Genomic DNA, 24,014 nt, shown 5'->3' on the forward strand with positions numbered 1-24,014 from the left:
CATGAAGAAGGAAATTGAGGTAAAGTATAGACCATTAGGCAGTGTGTCATATACTATGCCTGATGACTACATTCACACATAAATCCATACCTTCAAGTGAAGAGACTTCTTTACAAGAAGTTCAAGACCATCTATATACTCTATCCCAACCTTTTAGTTCCATCTTCTGTCACATCATCTCAAGTACTATCCTTCCCAGTAACAATATTTCCACACATGTCTATCTCTTCCCCCAAGTTCTTATATATAATGTACTCTTGACTTCAGCAAGTGTCTGCAAAATAAGCTGCTGCTAAAATCCTACCTCTTCCTCAATGGTTTCCACAAAGAGTTCCCCCCACCAACTCTCCTCAAGAGTAAACTCTCACCTTTCCTTGTTCCAAATAGCATTTTGAAAATTTCCCAATATTTGTTTCTATGCAAGTTCATCACTCCTACAATACTGTTAGAATCTTGATATTGACAAGTATAGCTTTTTTTTTTTCTATTCCTGAAAGTAACTTGAAGAGGACTTATTGAATGGTGTTGACTAGTTCAAAAGTGAACAACTTAACTCAGAACAAACATAGTTTTATTAGGAGCCTACCAAATGCCAGGAAGGTGTCATACTAGATTCTTTAGGAGATTTTAGCATTTACCCATCAAGGCACAGCTAAAATCCTCTATTAGCTGAGGTCACTGGTACCCACCTAAACCTCAGTTATACCTAGATTTTCTCATCAGTGGTGTTACTAATATTTAAGATGGAAAAAAAAAATCACCATCATTTGAGACCACCTTATACACTGCAGGATGTTTGGCATCCATGGGCCTCTGTCTACTAAATTCCAATAATATTGGTTGCATGCATTTCTGGATGCCTCCTAGGGGGAAACAACAGAGGACTACTAAGTCTTTTGCCACTTTTTCTTTTTGAGGATGAGTGTGCAATGTGTACATGATGGAGACTGTATCTAGTGAAAGAACTGGAGATAAGAGGAAGGAAGAAATAGAGACAAATAAAATTCTAGATGTCAGAGCAATAAAAGCAACGGTGGCAATCAACCAGATGAAAGTTGTGGTTACCTAACAGCCCCTACCCAGCATTACCCATGTCAGCAGTAGAAAATTATGAAAAGTTAATGCAGAGCCATGGAAGGCAATGGCATAAGCAGATACACAATGGGCTATAAGACAGTTTCTAATTTTACCTAAAGAACCTAGCCCGTATTCTCCAGTTTCATGCAGCGTAGCTCTTGGATGTCTCTTTCAACTTCATGAAAGCAGAGATAGTAAAAGGGGTCAGGAGTGGGACAGAATGAAGAGATACCTCCCCCTCCCCACCCCTCACATAGGACATCAGAAATAATACAGGAGATTCCTGTTGTGTTGACAATAAAAACTCATTAGTTTCTGTGATGAGATTCATCAGAATAACTAGAAGATGTCAACCTTCTCAGAACAAACAGCAGTGGCATACAAAACTTTAATAAAGGATGACAGGAGGTGACAACCTGATGGGATTAAATAAGGACTATAAAGATGATTTCTTAATTTCTACCCAGAGCTTAATCTTAATTTAAGATGTTTCATTGGGTCAAAGACATTTTGTTCTCTAGGTAATAATAAATAGTCCCTATTACTACAGGAAGTATAAAGTTTTCCCTTCTTCCTTCCCTGTATCCCCTCACCCCCACCTTTCTTCTTTTCACCTCCAGCTTTTTACTGGGTCCTTGCTCTATTTACCCAGATTTATTTCACTCAGTCAAACCATTTTATGCCTCTTTATTCCTTTTGCATGGCATAAAAATAAATAAAGGAGAAATAGCCCCATCCTGCTTAAAAGCCCTCATTCCTTCTGTTTTCAAAGCCTTAACAAATCATCAAGCAATGAGCTAGGACTGAAGGTGAATTGTATATGTTGAAGTAAGGGATAGAAAGGGCAGGATATTAAAACATAACCACAGATAACAGTCAGAGCCTGCCTACATTCTAGGTGCTCAGAAGAGAGGATGCTTCTTAAAGGAACCTTGACAGGAGCCACCATTAAGTCAGCAGAGCCCTGCTAATGGAAAAGGTACCACTTACTGTGGAATACCAGGCGGGAAAAATGCTGTGAAAACACAGCACAGAACAGCACTGTATAGGGAAAGCAATCACATTCCTCATCAGTAAATAAACTGTCAGGAAAGACTTTATTGAAAAGAACAGTTCTGAACATAGATTTCATTCAGTGAAATTTCATTAAAAGTACTAATGCACATTATAAATGCTATTCCAATGTGATCCAGGCTTATAATCTTAACTACGAGTCTTTCCATCAATTCTGTCTCACCATTGCTCCCATGTCACACCACAGTTAATTGAACTCTCTCTTGTGGTTCCCTTAAAGCTGCCCACACATTTGGAAAAAGTCTATCTATAAATAAATTTTCTTGAATTATCCTAATTTGAGTGTTCCATCTTTTTTCTGTTGGGACCCTGCTAGGGAAAACTGTCCACACTGTGTTGTCCAACATAATAGCCACGAGTCACATGTGGCTCTTTAAATTTAAATATAAATTAATTAAAATTAAATAACATTAAAAATTCAATTCCTCAATTCCTTAAAGTGAGCAATAGCTGCATGTGACTAGTGGTTACTATATTGTATAGCACAGACACAGAATATTTCCCTCATTGCAGAAAGACATATCAGATAGTACTGTTCTAAAACACATCTTAGTTTATTCAAATATATGATGAGTTCCTACTTCTACACAAGTCACATTTTATTTGAGAATAAAATAGTGAGCAAGAAACAAACAAAAAAAGCCCAACCCTCAAGGTGTTTACTCTAGTAAAGAAATTTAAGGTCTAGGGGTGCCTGGGTGGCTCAGTCCATTATGTGTCTGCCTTTGGCTCAGATCATGATCTCAGGGTCCTGGGATCAAACCCCTCCTCCATCTCCCTGCTCAGCAGGGAGTCTGCTTCTCCTTCCCTCTCCCTTTCCCTCTGCCTTTCTCGACCCCCCACCCCCGCTCGTGATTTCTACCCTCCCAAATAAATAAATAAAATCTTTAAAAAAAAAAAAGCAACTGAAGGTCCAATTATGTTCCTTCTTTGTTCTAAATCCATTCAGTGTATTCCCTTTGTTGATGGAATTAATAACAAATTCTTGATCATGGCATTCAAAGGCCCACATGATCTACTCCCATAATTACCCGTCAATTATTAATGAGATACCTTAATGAGCCCTTTATTTTCTATGCAATACAATCTATTCAATACATCTTTATTATCTACTAAATACCAGGCACCATACCAAGGACTGATGATACATTAGACCTAATGCTTGCCTTTGAGACGCACACATCACATTTTAGAAACAGACATAAACACAGTATTTAACAGAGGTATCCAGGGTAACCCATGGATCAGTGGGAGCCAGTGCTCCCATTAAGGATGAGGGAAAGATTCTTGAGAAGGTAACAGTTGAATTGAAAGACATGTAGGAGTCAGCCAAGCAAAGATAAAAGAGAAGGCCACTCTAAAGGGACAAAGATAGATTGCGCAAAGGCAAAAGTCTTTAAAGAGTATTTGGTAATTAGTATAAAAAGTGTGAGGGGAAGCCAGATCCTGGAGGTTGTTGCCACGTTAAGAAATGAGGCTGATCCTATAGACCACTGGGTATCACAGAAGTTAAGCCAGTGAGTGACACAGAATGACCACTATTCAAATACGTCAATATGGCTGGAGTCTGCACAATGTATTTAAAGATATTTAAAACAGAAACAGGCAGAGGAGTTAGACAGTTGCAGCAAGAGTATACAGAAAGACAAAAGGTGTTAAAATCAATACACTGGCAGTCAGGAAGAAGAAAATCAACAGATTTAAGGACTCTGACTGAGTACACCGGAGAGGATGATGACTGGCAGATGCTCAGGGTAGATAAAGAAAAAAGGACTACATAGGCTGGTGTGCATCCAACAGGTATGACTGGTTAGATAATGGTGTTGAACTGGTCATTTTAAAGGGAAAACCAGGTCAATACAAGGATGATGATATCAATTTTGGAATTGCTGAAGGGCTTGTGAAGAACTCACTCATTAGTATTTGCCCTATGGTTAACTGCTTACCTGAAGGCATCTCTCTCAGTACACTGTATGATCCTTGAGGGAGAGAAACTTCTTACACACAATTTGTCCCTCATGGCATCTATTACAGTGCTTTGCACATAGTAGAAGCTCAAAAGTTATTTGTTGAATAAATAGAGAAAAGAAAGACTGGATAAAGGTAATATTTGGCAAATTCCATAACATCTCTGGGCCTTATTTTTCACACCCATAAAATGAAGATTTGCCCCGAATTGTTCCTTTATTCCTAACTTTAAAATTCTGTGGAAGGGCCATGTTCTCTAAAAAGAATTATAGAATAATATATTACTTTTATTGTACAAGTTTTTGCATAAACAACTGTTAAAAATGTGCTGGGAACATATGCATAATATAAATCTGTAATGGTACAAATAAAAGGAGACATTTGAACTAGGAAGGTCATGACATTGACCTCAAAAAAACTATGAAGCTTCAAATACTAAGGGATAAGGTTTAAAGCAAATGAAAATTTATCTAATTCATAATCAAATGAAAATGTTATCAGTGCAGAGAGGAGCTCTGTATGGAATTTAAACAGCAAGAAAAATGTTTTTGTTGTTTTGTTATTTATTTTTTATTTTTTAAATGTGTGTTATCATATTCAACCTTTTAAAATGACACATTTCCCTTTAAAAGGGAAATCTTCATTTCATGGTAAAGATGAAATACGATGCCCTTCTCCTCTGCAGAAATAGCTTTAAAAATATTTTATGCTTAACACTTAGCAGAAGCACAGATTCTAGTCCACATTTTTCAGGCATGAAAAACATACAAACAGACAAGCATAAAAAAATGAAATCTATTCTAGAATGCCGCTGTACTGAATGGAATGTCAGGAAAACATCCTGACAGGGTAAACTAAAAAATATTTCTGAAACAAAGTCTGTGCTATAAAAATAAAACTAAAACAAATAAAAATTAACTTTGAGACTTGAAATGAGGTTTTTTAAAGTAACTTTATCAAAGAAGTAGGTTAAAGATTCCAAGTGTCTTGAACTTCTGTATTGTTGAGGAAGTAAGATGTCGCCCCAGGAAAATGCCTGCTGGGGTGAGACTGAGAGTGAGAGGGAATCCAAATTGTCAAATATCTACCACAGCAAAGTACTTTACATTTTTTTTAAAGATTTTATTTATTTATTTGACAGAGAGAGACACAGCGAGAGAGTGGAAAAGGGAGAAGCCGGCTTTCCGTTGAGCAGAGAGCCGGATGCGGGGCTCAATCCCAGGACCCTGGGATCACGACCCAAGCTGAAGGTAGGCGCCTAACGACTGAACCACCCAGGTGCCCCAAAGTACTTTACATTTATTGTCTCAAATGCCATTCGCAATAACTGTTCACACATTTGCATATGAAGACACTGAGGTTCAGTAAATTTAAATATCTTACCCCAGGAGGAAATGCAGTAATTGGTAGGATCAAATTGAGCTGAGTCTAATCTGAGGCTTTATCCACCATACTGTAACGACCTGAATGAGCTGTAAGTTAAACCCAAATTAATATTTTATGTAAATTATATAAATTTATTCTTGAAAATAATGAGAATAACATAAAAGTTTGTGGAGATGGTTAAAACTGTGTTTGAATCTGTGCTCTATCATTTGACAGCTATGTGTCCTTAGCCAAATTACTTAACCTTTCCAATTCTTAGTTTCCTTACCTATAAAAAAGGAGATAATAGAGCAATTATATTATAGGGTTATTATAAAGAATTAAAGATGAAAGATATGCAAGTTCTGGCAAATAAGAAGGGCTCAAGAAATGTTAGCAGTTATTATTATACCTATCAATAGTGTCCCCATTGTTACTAACACTTGCATTTCCCAAACTACACCAGCTGCCTGATGTCCCTATGTTTTTTTTCCAAACACTAAACCATTATTCTGGAATATTCTGATCTCTTCTTGTTCAGAATTCTTATTTCATAACGCGAAACTCAATCAAGCACCTCATCTTCTATATCCTCTTTTCTGACTTTCCTCAATAAAAAATAAAACATAAAAAATAAAAACCCCTCTCATTTGAGTTTCCACAGTTTTCCCTACATGTTTCAATTATAATCCTTGCAAAATGTTTTGTCACCTTTTATTTATACTCTGCCTCATCTTTTAAATTGTCAAGTCTTCTCTTTGTAATCTTAGTGTCTACCAGTGTTCAGCACTCAGCAAATGGCTGCAGATAAAATAAATAAATGGAAAAGTGGCTACTACACTTTATTGATAGTAAGTAATGTTCAGTTTTATTAATAAAATTAGTATTTATATTTTAACAAAAGTAATTAATGTTCAACCTATTAGCTGTTAGGTATTCTATTCAATCGGTGTTTTTATTCACAGATTATTGTTGTTACTCTCTATAAGAAGGTACAACATAAACTTGGTATGAGGATGAAATCTAATCTGTGGATCAGAAACCAGAAGATCTGAAATAAACTCCTTGGGTGACCCTAACTAAACTGAATCACCTCTCTTGGCCTTAGTTCTGCATCTGTAAATGGAGGCCATTGCACTAAATGATCTCCAGAGTCTCCCGCCCCCAGCTCTAAGAGCATGTTGTGCTAGAGTTCTCTGTGGATGTACACTCTAGTACGTGTCTAGTCAAGTACTGAGGACACGACACTTCCTCCGGTCGCATGTGTCCTCAAACCAGAGATGCTTATGCCAGACTGCAGGATTTCAACAGACACACACCAAACATGAAAGAAATATTTGTGGGTTTGCACTACAATAAAATTCAAATTGTTTTACTAGGAATGCTACTAACCAATCTTAAATCTCAGGGATGGATATAAACCATGCGCTTCTCTTTTAAAGATCTTGCCATGGAAAATCAGTCATACGTATGTCCAAGTGCAGATGCAAAGATCCATCCCCATGACCAATATGTAACTTTGCAGGAGACTGAAGAGTCAGGAGAAACCTCAGACTTTATTTCCCACTGGCTCTGGCTCTATCCACCTCAAGCGATTTACTTTGGGATAACATGCCTCTATCCCTGCCTCCAATTTCCCCTCTCTTCCTGCTAGAGTTTCTTGTCCTCCATTCAAGCCCAGCAAACACCGGAACCGACCCTGTTCTTAAATAGGGAGAAACTGAAAAGATGGAGTTTATTAATTTCAGTGATTCAGCATTAAACTAAACTTGCTGTGACCCCTATTCTAATGGGCTACAGATCTTGCCAGCTCCTAGGTCAGTGACTGTTCCTATAAATCATGCTATGATTATTGTTAAATGAAGGGAATATATTCAAAATTGAAGGTTTTACTTAGGTTCAGGGCAGGATCCAAAATACTGTGTACATTAGTGGTTTCTAAATACTCATCTCAGGACTCATGAGGTAAAAATGCAATACAGATAATTGAGTTATTTAACCGTAAGAGCTATCTTTTAATCTGAGGGTATTTCCATTTTTTTATGTTAAAGTTTTTGTTATTTCTTTTATAAAATGATGGCTTTATTTAATGGTACAATTTTTTTTAATTTTTATAACATCTTTGACAGAACAAAGTAATAGAAAACCTGTCAGTTTCACAGGTTTTTTCTGTGTGTGTGTGTGAGTGTGTACATTCTTTGTTGTTTCTGTTTGCATAAATCATAGCTTTGGGGATTAATGGTTTAAAACAAAGAAAGAAGAAGTCTGCCTAATTACCATCAAAACTGACTAAATCAGTCAGTTATGGTATTGGCATATAAACAGATTAAATAATATATGCGCTTGGGCTGCTTGGGTAACTCAGTGGGTTTAGTGTCTGCCTTCCGCTCAGGTCCCTGATCTCAGTGTTCTGGGATATGCTCCCTGCTCAGCAGGGAGCCTGCTTCTCCCTCTCCCTCTGCCCCTCTCCCCCCCCCCACTCATTTTCTCTCTCTCTCTCGCTCTCTCTCTCTCTCAAATAAAAAGAAAATCTTTATAAAAAATAAATAATATCTGTGCTTTTGAAACTGGACTTATTTTCTCAGCTTGTTCAGAACATTTTATATCAATAGCATTGCATTTAAAATAACATTTGTGTTAAATTGCCATTAAAAGTAGTGTAGTAGTAGAATCAGATAGTCTTCAAATCTTAGTTCCAAGACTAACAAGTGACCACATGCCAGTTATGAAAGGTAAGCTTCAGCTTCCTCATCTATAGGATGAAGATGGCAATGTCCGCTTTAGGGGTCGTGTGAATTAAATAAAATAAATGTACAGAAAGCATGCAAGGCAGTCACTGCCTTATAACTGACATTTAATACATTTTCTTTATTATTAGCAATAAAAATACTTGTATGTAAGATTGCTGGGGGTCTAGAGCAGAAATTATTTTATTCAGTGCTAAATTTCCAGCAGTGCTTGGCCATAATAGAGGCTCAGTATTTTTTTATTTGAATAATTGTTTAAAAAATGATTGAACTGATAAGTGAATGAACGAACATATGAAACATGATATTGATCTATTTAAGGAGGATTTACTCTGGTTATCAAAAAAATTCTACAGATCATGTTACATAGTACTGAGTCCTTGAAAATAGTATAGTTTTCAGAACAGTCAATGTAGACAAACTATAGATAGCTAGGCCCAAGTTCACAAGTCCTCTAATTTCAATTAATGGTTAAGTTGTGCATCATGTCTTTACTGACATTTCATTTTCCAAAATCCTTTTACTGAGTCATTGTCAGAGGTTGTTAACATATTTCAGAAAGAGATCTAGCTCATTCTAGAAATCTTTTTAATTTTGTGATGCTTGACCCAGCAGCCAGCTTCAGGAACCTGCCTACCAATAAAGAAAATAGCCATGAATACTAATATAAGAATATCTGTGAGAAAGCAGAATGTGGTATTTTATGTTGTCAATTAGACCTTGACTTCTTATGGCAAAGATCTTTTTTTATCATATTAGAAGCCACTACCAGAGTCTAACAAGTAATGACATGGCATTATTACACATAGTCCAGACAAATTATTTTCCATCTTTTAAAAGGAATCACTATTCTCTAGCAATTTTTCTGTCTCTACAATGCTTTGGGAGGTAGAGTATTAGAACAACACTGATCTCATTAAAATTTTTCTTGTCATTTCTCCACTTTCTTAAGTATAATTCTTATTCTTTTTTTATTTCCTGAGTCAGGTTTTCACAGTTTAATTATACTCCCTATGTCAAATTTCAGCCAACAGTGAGCTTTATAAGGTTTATTACAGAATATCTAACAAAGTTTTTCTATGGCCCATACATATGAAATATAGACCAGATAGATTTCTACTGTTCTGATTATGGTTTTCACTTTCACCATTAACTGCCTTGCAGACATGTTTCTTTTCAACACTATAAAATAAAAATACAACAGATTTATTCTTAATGTTTAAAATAAACACTTTCTATCATTGCTATCTTCAATTAGCACTTTCAAGATTCATAATTCAAAGAGTCTCAGATTCTGTGGCATGGAGAAAAGTTAAATACAGATAGGTTACACTTTAACAACAGGGGATGGATGCTAAGAGAAATAAATCAGTCAGAGAAAGACAAATACCATGTTATTTCACTCATATGTGAAATCTAAGAAACAAAACAGATGAACATAGGGGAAAGAAAGGAAAAGAGAGGGAGGCAAACCATAAAATAGACTCTTAATTATCGAGAACAAACTGAGGGTGGCTGGAGGGGAGTTTGGTGGGGGGCTGGGGTAATTGGGTGATGGGCATTAAGGAGGGCACTTGTTGTGATGAGCACTGGTTGTTATATGTAAGTGATGAATCACTAAATTCTACTCCTGAAACTAATATTACACTATATGTTAACTAACCATAATTTAAATAAAAACTTAAAACATTAAAAAAAAAGAGATAGGTTGCACCTTAAAGAAACTTGGCATATGAAAAAAAATTTCCTTCAAAATACATTAGCAGGTAAAAATTTTCTTTAAAATTAAAATTTATTTGCAAATAGAGCAAGTCTTCTTAGCCTATTGAAAATATTTTTGTTGGGGTGCCTGGGTGGCTCAGATGGTTAAGCATCTGCCTTCAGCTCAGATCATGATCCCAGGGTTCTGGGATGGAGTCCCACATCAGGCTCCTGGCTCAGCAGGGAGCCTGCTTCTCCCTCTCCCTCTGCCTCTCTCCCTGCTCATGCTCTCTCTCTCTGTGTCTCAAGTGAATAAATAAAATCTTCAAAAAAAAAAAAAAAGAAAATATTTTTGTTATAAAACTTGATTTGTGCCTACATTTTTAACAGAAAAAAATATCGTAAACAGGATCTAACTTACAAGCAGTCAAAATAAATATTGATCTATATGGTGTAACTTGAGAAGAACCAATGATTCCTACTTGAAAATATTATCTTCCTCCCCATACTCCCACTTCCAGACCCTACCCAATATATGAAAATTTCCATTTCTCTTTTTATTTAAAATATTTAGCTTTAATTAAAGCACCAAGATGCACATAAGGGAATTTCACACTCATGTGCCAGACCAAGATAATGATTTTCAAAAGAAATAATTAAAAGCCAAGTTATATGACTCTGAAACCTCAAATCTATAACGAAGATACAAAGGCCGAAATGTGTGGAGACTGCGTAAGATTTTATGGAAAGAATTTATATGAACAAAGCTAATCCAGGATCCCCATCCTCCTCCCTATATCCTTGATAAGAGGATGATAAAAGAGACTTCAATGGGACCATTTAGAAAGTATGTTATGAGCCCCTGGCAGCTGAGATTCAATGGGCAAGTGTAAACTCTATCTGGAGAAATCTACCTATAGAGAGGTGGCTGGCTAGTTGCTGGTGAATAAATAGAAGAGGTGACTGAATTCCAATGTCTGAACATTTGTCATGCTCCAGATATGAGCCTCATGCAAAAGATAACTGGTCTGGGTCATCTTGGATTTTGCCCAAGATCATTGCCTAGATTAGTAAATAAAGAGGAGTTATAAAAACTGCTAGATTTTGAGGATAAGCTGTCAGCTGTGGGAGAAGCTACCACTCTTATATCAAGGGAATTTCAGGTAAAATCTGGACCTCCAAGGAACTCATGAAATCGCCTGTGCCTGGTTTTTCCATTTGCCCCTCCAGATCCACTCACCACCCCATTTCATACAAATGCTCCCTTGTTCCCTGATCTTAAGTGGTTTGGACATTTAGAGTATAAGACGATGGGAGGAGGGTAAGGTCAAGGTATTTGTTTTCCCATTGCTACTGTGAGGGGTTGCTATTAAGTTGACTAAGTTCCTCTTTTGAAGACCACAGCTCTTGTCAGGCAGCCTTCTTCATAAAGCAGACACCCTCTCAGGGTTCAGGACCACTCCCTCACTTGTTCCTTCAGGCCTGGATATGGGTGGGCTCCCTGCAGTTTCTATGCTCCATCCCTTGTTGATTCCCCAAACCTTGTCCACACCTATGTAAATAAGCCTTTTAATACATATTCCTCAATTTACCAACTTGGTATACCATGTTTTCTCTTGCTGGGACCCTAACTCACACAGCAAGTCTAGGGGAAAAGTCAGCTTTCAATACCCAGAGAGCCAGCAATAACTTTCCTATTCCCCTTTCCTCTCCTCTTTCCCCTTGCTTCATGCCAGAAAAGGGAGAAAAAAAGAAAAAGCCAATAACTTCTCTTTCCCAGTTACTTATTTCCTACCTGCAATTGGCCCAAACTGTGGGAAATTTGGGCCCAATTTAAATCAAGATACACGAGTTTTGACAACTACATTTTAACTACTAATTAGAAGAAAAGAAGTGACACAAAAGACCTAAGATAACCAGAACAAATTTGAGATTTCTTGATTTTTCACCCAGGGTTAAGGGAAGAATTTACCCCACTGTACAAAATTAAAGGGATAGTGGGACTACACCAAATTTAAAAGCTTTTACACAGCAAAGGAAAGCATCAACAAAATGAAAAGGCAACCTACTGAATGGGAGAAAATATTTGCAAGTGATATATCCAATAAGGAGTTGATACCCAAAATATATGAAGAACTTATACAACTCAAACACAAATATCACAAATAATCAAAATTAAAAATGAGCAGAGGACCTGAATAGATACCTTTTTTTCCAAAGAAGACACATAAATGTCAAACAGACATATAAAAAGATGCTCAACATCACTAATCATCAGGGAAGTGCAAATCAAAATCACAATAAGATATCACTTCACACAAGTCAGAATGGCTAGAACCAAAAAGACAAGAAATAACAAGTGTTGGCAAGGATGTGGAGAAAAAAGAAACCCTCATGCATTGTTGGTGGGAATGTAAATTGGCATAGCCAATGTGGAAAACAGTATGGAGGGTCGTCAAAAAATTAAAAATAGAAATACCATATGATCCATTAATTCCACCATTGGATATTTGCCCAAAGAAAATGAAAACACTAATTTGAAAAGACATATGCACCCCTATGTTTACTGAAGCATTTTTTACAATAGCCAAAATATGGATACAACCCAAGTTTCCATCCATAGATGAATGGATAAAGAAGATACGGTGTGTGTGTGTGTGTGTATAGTGTGTGTATACATATACATACATATACAAGTATGTGTATATACATGTATATACATACAGAAAGAAAATATGGTGTGTGTGTGTGTGTATATACATATACATATAATGGAATACTACTCAGCCATAAAAAAGGATGCCATCTTGCCATTTGTGACAACATGGATGGACCTAGAGGGTATTATGCTAAGTGAAGTAAGTCAAACAGATAAATATAAATATTAAATAATTTTACTCATATGTGGAATCTAAAAAAAAAAAATGAACAAACAAATAAAAAGCAGAAGCAGATCCATGAATACAGAAAACAAACTGATGGTTGCCAGAGGGGAGGTCTGCAGTGGGATGGGCAAAATGAGTGAAGGAGAGTGGGAGGAACAGGCTTCCAGTTATGGAATGAGTAAGTCAGAGGGATTAAAGGTACAGCATAGGGAATAGAGTCAATGGTATTGTAATAACTTTGTATGCTGACAGAGGTTGACACACTTGTGGTAAGCACAGCATAATGCTTAGACTTGCTGAATCACTATGAGGCATACCTGAAACCAATATAACATTGCATGTCAACTATATTCCAATTAAAAAAAAAGAAAAAAATTAAAGTAATAGTGAGAGAAAAAAAATATAATCACTTTATTTTACTTGTTTTTTGAACATCGTAGTTATTTTAGTTTTGAACCCCAAAAGCTGCGTTGGACATATCCACATGTTGGATATGTTATTGGGAAAGAATAGTAGGAAGAAGGGGCTTTGTTAAGAAATACACAAAATAGGGTGCCTGGGTGGCTCAGTTGGTCAAGCGACTGTCTTCAGCTCAGGTCATGATCCCGGAGTCCCAGGATCAAGTCCCACATCGGGCTCCCTGCTCAGCAGGGAGTCTGCTTCTCCCTCTGACCCTCCCCCTCTCGTGCTCTCTCTCTCTCTCTCTCTCTCTTAAATAAATAAAGTTAAAAAAAAAAGAAATACACAAAATATTGACCATTTTCAGAGAGCAGGCATCAGAATGGTGTTTAAGTCAGTCACAGGGAAAGGAAGGCATCACAAAAAGAAGACCTAAGAGCAGTGAGTCCAACTTTAGAGTCCCACACTCACCTAGAACCCTACTAACAGAATGATGCAAATTTAAAATTCACAATGCAACTTCCAAGAAAATCCTTCTCTATTCAAATTGATAGTTCTAAGACTAATTCCAAATACATCTTTCTAAGTTTCTTTTTTTTTCTATTCACTGATGTAGAGGAAAAAAATCTCTACTTAGTGAGTCAGAAGGAAGGGTTTAAGTCTTAACTTTTCCAATTACTAGATGTACAAACTTGCGCAAATCACATAGTGTCTATGGGGTCTCAGTTTCCTCTTCTATAAAATGGGGTTACTCTTCCCAATCTGATATCCATCTACCAACTGTTACTACTGGGGGTACTCACTGCGTTCTGGTTGTATCTCCCTACAAGAAAGAACATTTTTATTTCAATCCTCAAGGAGAAAATATTAGTGGAGGAATATTTTGAGTTGGTTGGTCCTTTAAGGAGGAGCACCTTCCCTGGTGAATGAGGTTGGACAGAAGTTGGGGAGGACTCACTCAGAGCCCCCTCTGTGGGTTTCTCTCTCTTTTCCTCTCTGTCTTGTCAGTCCCTCCATGGCAGAATGTGAATTCTCAGGGAGGTACTGAATCATCTTAAATTTAGGGAAGAAGGAATAGGAAGCCCTTTTATGACCAAACCCAGTCTCCTTGTCTAGTTTTGTTAGTTCTAATCCCTCCTGGAATGGACGAGAGGCAAGTGACAGGCCACAACAAAAGCACAAAAGTAGGCAGGAATTGGTGGCCAAAAGATGTTCTCATTTTCAATACAATCAGCAAGATTTAAAATGAAACATCATTTGGCCTACGCACTTGTCATCGATGCATGTGCTACCACATCCTTTCAAAACTGCGAGTTTAGTGCGTGATTCTTCTACAGACTAATACACAGAGATGTCTAAGGTCTTTCAGTAAGCTTTAATTAATGCTATCGAACAGAGCCTAGAAAACATCCATGTATCTTAAAGGCAAAACCAAATACTGTATATTCAAAAGGGAAACTATAAAATAACCATTTGAAATGTGGCCATGATTCCGAAGCAATTGCTGCCATGATTTTACCATCCCTTCAGGAGACTGATACGTGACTCCTGTCTTAAGTCTACAAGGCAAACCAGGTAACACCTTTGCTTCATTCTTATCTGGCACTGAAAAAGACTCGGTAAATTTAATTTAATTAGTGATATCATCTAATTTTGGTCAAAAAGTGTTCAGAGTCTTAAACGTTGGTTTTTTATTTGTTTAAAGACCACTGCTCTCTTTCCCAAGGGTCAACTTTCCCCTTCTCTGAGGCTGTGCAAACTGGCCTACCCCGCAGAAGAGACGGATATCTGGGGAACCATAAACCAAGTCTCTCTGAGCAGGGGTGATTTGGACGTGGTGCTATATATCAGTTCCAGATGTCCTGGAAGACTGATAAAGCAGCGCAGAGATCCCAATGAAGCACAGCTGAGTTGCAGGAGATTGCTGTGATGATAATCGCCAGAAAAAAACATAAATTCCAGACTCAGAATTAGGAATGGCCTGTAAACATCAAATAATGGGTGTCTAAAATGAAAATGAAACTATCTGTTGCCTGTAATATTTCTTGCAGTGTGGCTTAGAGAGCCAGTAAGTAAGAGACGAGCATGATCCATTTCAATGTCTGCTGTTAGAAAGCTGAGGATATTAACTCCTCCTACTGTCAGCCTCAGGGAAAGAGCTAAATGAACTAGCTAGAAATCATGGGTCATAAAATACAGATATAACATTATGCAGTGAGAACATTACAGGTTAACAAAAAAAATAACGAAAAACACAAATATTACATTTGAAGAACCACACTAGCAATCACAGAAAGAATGAGCTCAAATAATTAACCTGGGCCAGTCTTTCACACTCACCTATATATAAAAAAACAAAACTTGACTTTCTTGCACCTGATTGTAAGGAGGTGTCGGTCAATTTGGTGTGAACCTAGATTACACAGCTATTTTAAAGATAGGGAAGTTTGGAGATCCAGGATAATTGCAGATGGGTACTGCTAAAGCTAGGCTATGACTTAAAAAAATTTTAACTACTTTATCAAGTAGGTAGGAATCAGGTGATAAGCACATTTTTAGCTCAGTGGGATATTTTATAAATAATAAGGTGTCAATTGTTACAAGTATGTGAAAAAAATATTTTTCTGGGGCGCCTGGGTGGCTCAGTCGTTAAGTGTCTGCCTTCGGCTTAGGTCGTGATCCCAGAGTCCTGGGATCGAGCCCCACGTCAGACTCCCTGCTCCGCGGGAGGCCTGCTTTTCCCTCTCCCACTCCCCCTGCTTGTGTTCCCTCTCTGGCTGTCTTTCTCTCTGTCAAATAAATAAAACCTTAAAAAAAAATATTTTTCTACCATTTTATAAGTAAAACATCTTTCACTGTATTTATATGCTTACTAAAACCTTGTTCTTATGAAAAAAACTAAAGTCAATATTTATAGATTAAAGGCATCTGAATTCCTAAAAATTTACTATTCCTCCTGCTAAATCAATGTAAATATACAATCCATTTAACCAGGTTTTAATTTTATCATAACTAGGGGAAGAACAGAAGATACTGATTCTTGTGTGTTCTTGATATTATAGTGGAGTGGAATAAGTTCTGTATCCATACAGACCAATATTGTGCAGGAAATAGTAAATAGTAATGAGGGATGGGAGCAGAGGCGGTGTTATTCAAAATATTTGGCAAGCAGGAGGGCCTGAGCACCAGCACGTTAGCATGGGCAGGAGCACTTAGGAGCAAGGGGCAGCAGGGTAAAAGCTATTGTCTATCAGTTGAAGGTATCTACATATTTAAATAATCTGTGCTCTGGTAGGGGCAGGATGCTGAATGTTAGCTTGCTGGTACTTGCTGCTGGGAAAGGGAAGAGAAAAAGGTACTAAAATTGATACACAGCAATTGCCAAGTCATACCTGGTGACTCTTTTTTTTTTAAAGATTTTATTTTTTTATTTATTTGAAAGAGAGGGGTGGGGGAGAGGGAGAGGGAGAAGCAGACTCCCTGCTAAGCCGGGAGCCCGATGCATGGCTCAATTCCAGGACCCTGGGATCATGACCTGAGCCCAAGGCAGACACTTAACAGATTGAGCCACCCAGGTGCCCCCCCCCCCCCCCCGGTGACTCTTTATTAAGCATTGTTCCTCAATTAGGTGGTGTCTCTACCTAAAATAAATAAATAAATAAATATTCTCTATTTCCACCTCCATGACCCTACAAGCTGGAAATACTCAAGTTAAAAATAAAGTAGGCTTATAAACAAAATATTGTTTCTGAATTAACTATAAAACCATCTGTGACCAATATTTTGCAGAGTATACAGAACAGAAGCAGAGAATAAAAAATACCAATAATATAACAGCAATAAAATCAAATGTTAATAGCTTACTTATAATGTACCAAGCACCCTATTAAATAATTACTGTCTGCTTTTGGCAGAAGCAAACTGAGGCTCAGAGGAGCAAACTGTTCTACATGAACACAGAACTAGTATGTGATGGAGCTGGGCTTAGGACATTGGTGCATCTGAATCCTAAGGGTTTAATTGCTGTGTTACATTGCTCCTATATTGTTAAAAAATTGGTTCTTAAAGTTATTAGATTAGCAGATATTAACTTAAAAGTGCTCAGGTACAAAAAAGCAATATCCCAGCAAAGAACATGTGGGCAAGAGCAGTATGAGACACAAAAGAGGACTATCAGGCAATGGAAGAAGAGGCACAGTGTCATCCGGAACATGTTAATTTCTTTGCATCCTTGGTGCAGAGGAACTTGTTTAATATCAAAGAACTACTATGGAGTTTATATATTTTGTGATGTCATAAGTAATGTACAATAAAATATATGTTATTCTCATGTTAGGTAATATGATCGCTCCTCTAGTCAAATAATCTTATTGTACTAATAGAATTTGAACCAAAGAACATCTTCATCTTCAAAACCAAACTCCTGACCATGCCACCCAAACTTGATCCCTTCACAACCAGCTTATCACTGGAGGTCCTCCTTCTCCCTCCAAGAGCTCATCAAGGCATTTATATCACTGGATCCATTCACTTTTATCTTCACCACCACTACCACCTGAATCCATTATTGCCTGGGCTACTGTCACCATGCTCTAACTGGTCCTCCTGGAACTTTTCACCTTTCTAATCTCCTAGCCAATGCACTCTCCACTCCACAGTCAGTACAACTTTAAAATAAATACATAATTAAAAATCCTCTTTGTCTCATGTCCTTCTCTTTAAAACCCATAAATGGTTTCACTTCAAAGAATTCTAAACAGGGACCCAAATCCTTACATCCTAAACCTCCTAAGATCTTCTCTCCTAAGGCCATGATTTGGCTTCTGCCTAACCATCCCTCCACCTCCATCTCAGGCCACCTCTTTACTATTTGTGTTCCAACCATGAAGGCTTTCCAGTTTCCTAAACATGCAGTCCCTCCCTCTTTTCAGGGCTCTGTTCATGCTGATCTCTCAACTCAGAATTCCCTTCCCACACCCCACCTCCTATAATCCTATTCTAGTGATTTCCTACTCATCCTTACCATCTCATTCCCAATGCTGTTTCTGCCAGGAAGCCTTCCCAGACTCACAGCACTTACAAATTCTTATTACAGATTATAATTATAAATTCATTTAGTGTTTAATTAATGTACATCTCCCCCAATAAATAGGCTGGAAATACTAAGAGGGCAGAGGACTGAGTAACTTTTGTTCACTACTCTCTTCCCAGCACTTAGTATATGCCTGACACTTATTAGATGCAATAATTATTATTGAATAAGCTAATGAATTAATTACTTACATTTTTATAGATACCAGGTATTTTTATAAAAATATTGGGACTGAATGAACCTTATTACAATCAATATTTTCTTGCCAGAGTAAGCAATACTCTGTGAAAAAGACTATCTTTCCAATGCTTAATTCTACATGAGTGGGCTTTAAGTATTACACTCATCCATTATAAACTTGTACGTGTTTAATTTGTACAACTGCAAAATACATAAGATTTCACTGGGAAGATGGCACACGATAGCAATGAAAAACAATACTTCTTTAGGACTATTTTGTAAAATAATTTTAAAAGACTGGTAACATTACACTTACAAATTATAAGCTATGATGACACATTTACCTCCTGAATTTATTTCACCAGTTGCCTGAGTAGCTTCAGTATACCAAATGCTGATTTAAAATATCTCAGTTTCTGAAAAATAATTATATATAACCTCTTTTAATATTTCGTTTGCAAAGGAATTATCTTTTTCTGAAAAAGGTTAATTTACGTTTGGTCTGGTCTTGAGGTTAAAAAGGGTACTTGAAATCAACAATTATTTACAAGAACAACTATCATCATGGTGTCTATTAATATTCCTCCTATTTCATTATTTTAAATGTATGTCCCAATATCAATAATTCATATAAAACATAATTTTAAGTATTCCATAACAGTGTTTCCTCAAGTTTTAATGTGCATAAGAATCTCCTGCAGATATTATTAAAATGTAGATTCTGATTCTTTAGGTCCTGGGGGGCCCGAAATTCTCATTATTAACAAGTCCCAAGTGATACTAATACAGGAAGTCCATGAACCATACTTTGAGTAGCAAGGATATAGAATAAGCCAAATACTCCTATCTAAATCCCACCCTGTTCAGATACCCAACATTTTCTGCTCTTTTTTCTTTTTGCTTTGAATTCTGGCACACAAACATATATAAATGATTTAAGGTTATCAATGCCAAAACATCAGAAGTCAATCACCCCTTTGAAATATCAAAATCTATCCTGCAGTAGTATTAGGCAAAGTTATGAAAGATAGCATCAGGAGTAATTATAGTATTTTGAACAAAATTTTTTTTTTATTTTTTATTTAAATTCAATTAGCCAACATATAGTAACAAATTTCTAAAGATTGCCTTGTCTCCCAATTCTGGGCAGGAGTTTGCCTAACAGCCATTCTATACAGGTAATTTCTTTATTGAATAGGAATATTGAAAAGTTTTCAACTATTGCTTTTCATTGAACAACAGAATACGAAAAACAAAGGAATCTTAGTAAATATGTACAGAAATTACTTCATTTTATAAATATGGAAACTAAGTCAGGAACTCACCAAAATTCAACAGCTAGTTAATGATAGAGCTGATATGAGTTGGGGTTATAACTTAACAGTTTTATATACTAAATGGCAATCCAGCAATATTGTATTTTTATATTTGGAAAATCCTACCATGAAATTGGCTGACAGCAATTTTTAGCCCAAAATAAACTTGTCAAAATAACAATCACCTGATTTTCCAGTATCTGTTATATATCAAGAATTGTGATTTCTCTGTGTATGGGTTTTATCTACTTTAGTAGCCACTCTGAGGTAGGTAATTATTATTTACATTTTATTTTATTATTTTTATATAGTAATTCAACAATTCTATACATTACTCAATGCTCATCATAAGTGCACTTTTAAAGCCCCATTACCTATTGCACCCATTCCCCCACCTTACCTCCCCTCTGCTAACCCTCAGCTTATTCTCTATAGTCAAGAGTCTGTTTCTTGGTTTGCCTCTCTTTTTCCTTTGCTCATTTGTTTTGTTTCTTAAGTTCCACATATGAGTGAAATCATATGGTATTTGTCCTTCTCTGACTGGCTTATTTTGTTTAGCATTATACTCTCTAGATACATCCATGCTGTTGTGGCAGACAGCAAGATTAAATTCTTTTGTATGGCTGAATAATATTATATTGTATATGTATATCACATCTTCTTTATCCGTTCATCTATCAATGGGCTATCACTTCAGCTGCTTCCATAATTTCGGCTATTGTAAATAATGCTGCTATAAACATAAGGGTGCATATATCCTTTTGAATTAGTGTTTTTTGTATTCTTTGGGTAAATATCCAGTAGTGAGATCACTGGATTGTAGGGTCTTCATTTTTTGAGTAACCTCCATACTGCAAATATTTTGCAACTACATAGTGACTGCACCAGTTTGAGTTCCCACCAACAGTGCATGAGGGTTCCGTTTTCTCCACATCCTCACCAACATTTGTTATTTCTTCTGTTTTTTATTTTAGCCATTCTGACTGGTGTGAGCTAATCTCTCATTGCAGTTTTGATCTGTATTTCTCGGATGATCAGTGATGTTGACCGTCTTTTCGTGTCTCTGTTGGCCATCTGTATGTCTCCTTTGGGGAAATGTCTATTCATGTCTTCTGCCCATTTTTAATTGGATTATTTGGGTTTTGGGTATTAAGTTGTATAAGCTCTTTATATGTTTTGAATATTAACCTTTTATCATATATGTCATTTGCAAATATCTTCTCCCACTCAGTAAGTTGTCTTTTAGTTTTGTTGATTGTTTCCTTCACTTTGCAGACGTTTTTATTTTAATGAAGTCCAAAAAGTTTATTTTTGCTTTTGCTTCCCTTGCCTCAGGAGACATATCTAGAAAAATGTTGCTATGGCCAATATCAGAGAAATCACTGCCTGTGCTCACTTCTAGGATTTTTATGGCTTCTGGTGTCACATTTAGACCTTTAATCCATTTTGAGTTTATTTTTGTGTATGGTGTAAGTTTCATTCTTTTGTATGTAGCAGTCCAGTTTTCCCAACACCATTTGTTGAAGAAACGGTCTTTTTCCCATTGCATATCCTTGCTTCTTTTCTTGAAGATTGATTGACCATATAATTATGGGGTTGTTTCTCTCCTGCTTTATTGATCTATGTGTCTATATTTGTGCCAGTACCATAATGGTTTGATTACTACAGCTTTGTAGTATAACTTGAAATTATTATTTACATTTTAAAGAAGAGGAAATAGATTCAGATACGTTAAAAAAAACTATGAGTGGTAGAGTCCATATTCTTTATATTCTAGTATACACTACATGTTTTAAATGTTTGTCAGTATTTTTAACATTTGTATTGTAACATCCTTTGAACTTGAGCTATTATATCGATGTCTATTAAACAGGCTCATGACATCTGCTCTGTTGATGTGTCAGTATAGTAATATTTTTGCAACTACATAAAAAGCACTTCTATTTATTCCCTATATTGGGATCACATTCCTAACCTTTCCCCCTACTGGAGTTATAACAAGCTGGTTCTCACATGAGACATTAGTCACAGATACAGTAAGATCAAAGAATCCTACTCACCTTCTGTTGAGGCAACTATTTGATTGCAGGCTAGTACATTTTAATATTAAACATTTAAGATCAAATTACCTGGCCAGAAATAGATTCTGAAAAACTTGGTTAAAGCAAATTAGACCATGGTTTAGAAGGGCACAGAGATAACATGGTAAGAGAACCAGAAATATAAAGAAAACCCCATAAAACTCTAATCAAATGCTTCAATTTTTAGGCCTTAAGCAACGACCATCCTTTATTTGAACAAGCTGGGAAAATGTCATGGATCAAAATCAAGTATTAAGCAAGTCTAAAAGCAGTCTGAAAGACCAAGTAAATATTAACAATGGATGAATGAATGAAGAGGTAAATAAATAAAATAAAACTCAGCTGTATCCAAAAGCACAAAAGCTTCTGAAGCCACGAGCCATGTGACAAAGTAAAACTGATCTCAGCAGGAGGATCCAGCCATCACTCTCCAACAATGTTGATGCTTTAACTTAGTCCACATATTCTGAGTTACTATGTTCTTCATTATTATCATTTTTATTATCCTTCATCATTATCTTTTTCCTTCTGTACTTCTAGTCTTTAAACACATGATTATTCTTTGAGTTTAGAGTCTGTTGACACAATTTCAAAAAAAAAAAAAAAAAACTTGTAATTGGTGAAGAGCTTATAAATTTATTACCTACTACATAGCAAAGGCAGGAAAGTCAACTTGTTGACCACCAAAGTGCCTCAAGTGATTGCTTTCTTTCTTTATTCCTGGTATTTATTTCCAATTCCTGAGACTCAACTAAAATCCCATAGTAGAAGAAGCATATTTCTTGATGCTGGAAAATAATTTAAATATATCACTGAATACTAATATGGAGGCAAAATGCCTTCAGCTAGGTGATACCTATGTGGTGGTTAAATTATGGTTCCCAGGATAGCAATCCTGCATTTACACCACACTAGCAGCCCCACAAAGATACAGTTCACTGCCTCAATGGATTCAGCAATAAAAAGGAACACATTTAAATACTAAAGCCATTGTGCCTGAATAAATGGCAAAATAAAGGAAACCCTTGAAGTGCTTCCCAGTGGTTTAACCAGAACCACTGAATTTCCCTTTATTTGTTCCTCCCAATAACTTTTTTCCCTAGGTATAGCTGGGAGAGCAGAGTGCTATTGTGACGTTGAATTTGGTATAAGGCCAATAATACATATTGACACTGTCACTAGCTACGTATATGTGATTTTCCTGTTTTAAAAGAGAATTGTGTTTTTCTTGTGTTTTTCTTCCCTTTTCCTTTCTTTTCTTTTCTTTTTTTTTTTTTTTTTAAGGGAAAAACAAACCACGGGTTTAGGGCTTCCTCTTTCTAAAGTTTCTACTATTGTCCTTGTCCTAGAACACCATTTATTTATTTCAGCTCAATTAAGAGAGATGGGGTAGGGTTGTCCTAGAGTGGCTATTTTCTTCAGTTTATAAATAGAGTTAAGCTCATGGAACAAGGAAGGTAAGTTAAGCTGAAAATTAACATAATGATTATTTGCATAAGTAAAATTTCATAATAACTACATTCCCTTCAGTCTTATAATGTCAACAAGCCAGGTATAAGATCCCTCATAAATTATTATAGATTCATTAAGATATGTACTTCAACTGGACTTTGATACACATTTTACCACAAAAAGATAATCAACACTGTACACATTACCCCTTTCCTTCTTCATATGTTTGGTAATTAGCTTGGCAAATGTTCCAACTTGGCAGGTTGGAACTTTCAAAAATTGCTTATGTCTCCCTTGTCAATGAAGAATTAAAGCTTGGACATACTAAATCTCATTTAGCTAGCACATATTATTCAGTCTCTGCTAAGTTTTCACTAAAATATCCATGAAAACATATTTAAAATGTTGAAAACTAATAACAATATTGATAACTATGTCTTGCAGTTAACCTATGTTTAGAAATATTGACTATCATTATTTAGGATAAGTTCAGATTTTTTTCTTTAAAGTGAGCTGACCCTGCTCAGTGGGGAGTCTGCTTCTCCCTTTCCCTCTGCCTCTCCTCCTGCTTGTGCTCTCTCACACTCTCTCTCAAATAAGTAAATAAAATCTTTAAAAATTTTTTTAAATAAATTGAAAAATAAAAAGTGAGCTGATTTAAAGGTCATTTAAGGAAA

General features: G+C 36.3%; 1 protein-coding gene across 1 annotated transcript in view; it reads right to left on the minus strand.

Moving 5' to 3' along the window:
* Positions 1–24,014, minus strand: part of LOC118018595 (catenin alpha-3-like) — a 1,827,095-nt gene that overhangs the window by 855,715 nt on the left and 947,366 nt on the right. The gene's annotated exons all lie outside the window — the stretch shown is intronic.

Source organism: Mirounga leonina, unplaced genomic scaffold, assembly GCF_011800145.1.
Source record: "Mirounga leonina isolate KUSES-001 unplaced genomic scaffold, KU_Mleo_1.0 Mir_107, whole genome shotgun sequence".
Taxonomy (NCBI): Eukaryota; Metazoa; Chordata; class Mammalia; order Carnivora; family Phocidae; genus Mirounga; species Mirounga leonina.